Source organism: Penaeus chinensis, chromosome 12 (assembly GCF_019202785.1).
Source record: "Penaeus chinensis breed Huanghai No. 1 chromosome 12, ASM1920278v2, whole genome shotgun sequence".
Classification (NCBI taxonomy): Eukaryota; Metazoa; Arthropoda; class Malacostraca; order Decapoda; family Penaeidae; genus Penaeus; species Penaeus chinensis.
The window spans coordinates 18,301,458-18,306,457 of record NC_061830.1 but is presented as its reverse complement, the minus strand read 5'-3'; the positions used below and the strand labels follow the sequence as shown (position 1 = coordinate 18,306,457).

General features: G+C 44.9%; 2 protein-coding genes across 5 annotated transcripts in view; one reads left to right on the top strand and one right to left on the bottom strand.

Annotated features, from left to right (window-relative positions):
- LOC125030867 overlaps nt 1-4,376 on the bottom strand; it is a 63,291-nt gene extending 58,915 nt beyond the window's left edge. The window contains exon 1 of the mRNA XM_047621174.1: nt 4,156-4,376. The gene's annotated coding sequence lies outside the window, so the exon portion shown is untranslated. The remainder of the gene's footprint in view (nt 1-4,155) is intronic.
- Nucleotides 1-5,000, top strand: part of LOC125030869 (calcium uniporter protein, mitochondrial-like) — a 467,123-nt gene that overhangs the window by 422,048 nt on the left and 40,075 nt on the right. The gene's annotated exons all lie outside the window — the stretch shown is intronic.

The window sequence follows — 5,000 nt, the reverse complement described above, 5'->3', positions numbered from 1 at the left end:
TGGGAGTGCCGCAGGCGGAGGCATCGTAAAGCCCGGAATTAAGCTGGTGGCCGTCCCGCCGCCTGGCACGGGCGCGGGCCGCCGTAGGAGCTTGCATGTGTTCCTCGGCCGACCATGTGTGTCCAAGGCCCTATTGTAACGTCGTCATGTTCGCCCGGCTACACACGCCGCCATGTCAGCTATGACTGAATGAAGATTTACATTCAGAAATAACAGTTCACGGACCGCAGCTTCGGGAAGAAGCGCCGTCGGGTCTCGTTGAGGCAAGACGATCGGGGACTTTCTCAGAAGATTGGTTAAGTTACTCGACACATGTGGGTCACCGGCCTCCGTCCCCTCCTCTGATGTCTCCTCTTTGCCTCCCCCTCCTCTTCTTCTGCCTCTTCTTTGTCCCCCTCCCTCTTCCTATGCCTTATCGACTCCTTAACTCTCCACCCCCGTCCTCTTAATCCCCCCCCCCCTCTCTCTCTCTCTCTCTCTCTCTCTCTCTCTCTCTCTCTCTCTCTCTCTCTCTCTCTCTCTCTCTCTCTCTCTCTCTCTCTCTCTCTCTCTCTCTCTCTCTCTCTCTCTCTCCCTCTCTCTCTTTATCTATCCATCTATATATCTTTATCTCTCTCTCTCTCTCTCTCTCTCTCTCTCTCTCTCTCTCTCTCTCTCTCTCTCTCTCTCTCTCTCTCTCTCTCTCTCTCTCTCTCTCTCTCTCATATGATTATTACTATTGTTATTGTTATCATTAATATTACTGTCATTATTATTATCGTTATTAGTGTTATGATTGTTATTATTATTATTATTATTATTATTATTATTATTATTATTTTTATTATTTTTATAATTGTTTTTCTTCTTATTGTTATTGTTATTATTATTATATTCATCATCATCATCATCAGCAGCAGCAGCAGCATTACTGTTATTATTGTCGTGATTATTATTATTTCATCGTTATTCTTATTGCAATTGTTGATCGCGCTTGACCTCAAGTTTGTTATCGGTCGAACTTACTCACCCATGCATTGGCACATGAGTCTGTGGACCTGCCCGCACGCAGACCTCAACAAGGTTTCTAAGCCATTTTTTCTCCTTACGTGTCCGACTTTTCTCCTTGCTCGCGGTCGCGGTGTCCACAACTGTCATTCACGGCGCCGCGTAGAAACTTTAATCGTGATATTAATGCTCTATATAGACGCCGGAACTAGGCTGACCCAAACCGCACACATTCCCGGGCCGCCTGTTTCGCGCAGATGACGTATTACGTATCGCTGTTTAGATCAAAATAACGTGTTTTCCGCCGGGCGATTGACAAGCTCCGTCGGCGTTGGCATAGTGACTGTCATCCGCGAGGTGATGGATCTCGGAATTCTTTGTAAAGGTCTTTTGAGTTCGTGGATTCTTTATGAGTGAACTTGTGAAAGTTTATAAGCCATTTGAAAGGCAAATTATCTCTCTCTCTCTCTCTCTCTCTCTCTCTCTCTCTCTCTCTCTCTCTCTCTCTCTCTCTCTCTCTTCTCTTTCTTTCTCTCTCTTTCTCTCTTTCTTTCTTTCTCTCTTTCTTTCTTTCTCTCTTTCTTTCTTTCTCTCTTTCTTTCTTTCTCTCTTTCTTTCTTTCTTTCTCTCTCTTTCTTTCTCTCTCTTCCTTTCTCTCTCTTCCTTTCTCTCTCTTCCTTTCTCTCTCTTCTTTTCTCCTACTTTCTTTTCTCTTTTTCTTTCTCTTCATTCTTTCTCCTCTTTCTTTTCTCTTTTTCTTTCTCTCTCTTTTTTCATCTCTTTCTTCTCTCTCTTTCTTTTCTCTTCTTTCTCTTTTTCTTTCCCTTTTCTCTCTTTTTTTTTTCTCCTTTCTCTCACTCTCTCTCTCTCTCTCTCTCTCTCTCTCTCTCCTCTTCTCTCTCTCTCTCTCTCTCTCTCTCTCTCTCTCTCTCTCTCTTTCTCTCTCTTCTCCCCTCTCTCAATCTTCTTCTCTCTCCTCTAATCTCTCTCTTCTCTTCCCCCTCTTCCCTCTCCCTCTCCCTCCCCTTCTCTCCCCCTCTCCCCCTTTCTCCTCTTTTCTATACCCCCTTCCCCCCCTCCCCCCCTTCCCCCCATCCCTCCCATCTCTCTCCCCCTCCCCCCCACTCCCTCTCTCTCTCCCTTTTCCCCCCTCTCTACCCCCCCCCCTCCTCTTCTCCCTCTCTCTCCCCTCCCCGCCCTCTCCCCCCTCTCTCTCCCCCTCTCCCCCCCTTCTCTCCCTCCCTCCCTCCCCTCCCCCCCCTCCCCCCCCCCTCCCCCCCCTCCCTCCCCCCCCTCTCTCCTCTTTCTCCCCCACCCCCCCCTCTCTCCCTCTTTTTCCTTCCCCCTTTTCCCCTCCTCCATTCACTTACTCACTCACTCGCTCTCGCATATCTGTTTTCCCTTACTCTCGCACGGAATCCACAGCCTAGAAATTACTATTCCCAAGTTCGTCAAGGAACGTGTTTTCTTACATGAGATTTGCCCGAAGTTCTGTGCCTCGGGAGCTCTCACGAAGAAAGCTGAAAAGTGTAGGATTCCAGAGAAGTCCTCCGCCGTGCCAGAGTTCGTGGATGGGCAAGGATCAGCTGTCACACAGGAGGTTCTTTGAGTGAGCATTGGAAGCACTGTGCCTTGCAGATGTGTTTGGTAAAGGGTGGTAGAATACGCGAGTTGATTTAGGCTATGGTGTTCGTGGCAGGTAAATTGAGGGGGTTGCCTTCAGGTTGCGTTGGGAAGAGGCTTCTGAAGATACGCGTTTGTTTATACTGTTTGTGCGGGGGAGAGGCAGGTGGGTGTATTTGAATGTGTGGAAGGGGTTCTGTGTAGGTTTTCGTCATGGGGGGGGGGGGGAGCTTTTTGGACGTGTTGTGGTTTTCAAGGCGCTTGGAGGTCTGTATTGTTGTTGCTATGGCAAGTGAAGGGAAGGGGGCTGTGTGTATTTGTGTGGTAAAGGTGTTCCGAAAACTCGGCTGTTTAAAATGTGGTGTTTGTGGGAGGAAAAAAAAGTGTTTGGATATGAGCTAAAGGGTCTTTGAAGATGCACGTGAGTTTGCGAAGTGAGTATAGTAGCTGTGAAGGGGAAAAGGGAATTCTAGGAATAATAAAGTATAGTCAGAGGTACCTCAACGCGTATTAATCATTTGGGGGAACCTGGGACGGTATATGTGATGTATTAGGGCCGTGCGGGCAGAGGCGAAAGAGGGCGTGGGAAAATTGAAATATAATGAAGGGTGCGCGTGTGTGTGAGCCATTTCTGACAGCAGTCCGCTTGGCGTTCGTGTGACTCTTGTTTGTGACGTGCATGGAGCGTGTGGCCAACGCGTGCCTGTAGTAACAGTGTAATGTATGCCTGTGTCAGTGTTAAAGATTGGATGTACAGATTGTATTGGTCTTTGGAAGTATATATAAAGTTTGAAGAATTGACTTAAAAGTTATGTATGTAAGTGCTTTTTTTTTTTTTTTTTATACATGCATGTAGTAATGGTGATGTATGTGATTATTCGTGTAGAACGCTGGTGTGTATTTGCATATACGTGTCGAATTTTCCGAATATGTGTGTGTATATATGTCGAATACACGTGTGTTGGTTTTGTCATTGAAAGCGCGGAATAGTGTTTCTATTTATAGAAATGCTGTCTTATATATGTAAAGTTCTAAATGAGGAAATAAAAATAGATACTGAGATGCAGCAGGCCTCGAATATAAGCAACCACAGCCTTGTATATGAATCCCAACTGCAACGGCGTGTATGTTTTATACACACAGGAAAAAATATATATAATCTTGGAAGACATTACTCTGAATTGCAATGATGTGGTGCACGAACTGTGACGAAGGTGAGCGCACTTTGGCCAGAAAGAATGCAGCGATTCACAAAGTCACGGGCGTAAAATATGGGCAAGAAATGAACTAGGAAGACTTTGCTGTCCATTCGAGAGACTTTTTCATACTATCTGATGATAATTACTGTAGATCCGGACAGAGTACGCACAGCCTGTTCTGGTCTGGCGGGCTCGCATGAAAGACAGCCCCGCTACAAGGCTGTTGCTTCGTCAACATGCGGGTGTGTGTCGTCACGGTGTAGGTGTAACACTTAAAGTGAATATGTTTTCGCAACTTGAATAATATTGAATAGCACTGTCGACTCAAGAATATATAAATACTTACCTTAGACTTACAATCAGCACTGAAACTTGTTTGATTTAATGTTGAAACGGAGTGTGTTCGATCTGGCTTTGTTTAAATCACCACTGACCAAGCTTATCAAACACTATGAAATATTTATATATACATGTATTTTTTCCAAATATATATCGTCCAGAGGCTGTACCACAGAAGCGGTAACCACACACTGGCGCCTGCGCGTCAGAACTGCGAGAGAGTCAATAGGGCACTGAGTCAGTGGAGACCCGCGAGGTTCTGTCGCGCGGAAAGACACACGGTGCAACCTATCGCGCATGCGCAGACGCGTCGAGAGGGGCGGACCCTCTATGGTTGTCCAACATTGAGCTTTCTTTTCGTTTTCTAGAAAGAGTTGTAATGAACGTGGAGGGATCTAAGTGGCTGATTCCGCTGCACTGTATTTTGATAATTACCATAAACAAGTTTGAGTAGATTGTGAATGTTTATGTGCAGTCTGTAGGTGCGTAGTGCATGTCGTCTTTGTGTTACATAAACATAATCAGTGATTTGAGAAAAGCTTAAAAATATATATATATATTTAAATTATATATTTAGTGGAGGATATGTAATTGGTATTCAAACGAATGTTATATGCAAACTTTAATTCTGTTTGTAGAACAAGTCTTTTGTTACTGTAATGTTATAAAAGAACAGTTAATTTTATCATCTTACTTTTGTATATACAGTGCTCATTCCTCTTAATACAGTTAAATCATTACTTGATTTTACTTTAATGGAAGAAAGACTGGAGACTCTCACAGCGCCTGCCGCCAAGAACACCGTCATCTGATAAATTATTCCAAGACCAGGAGGCTCGGAATGACATGCAT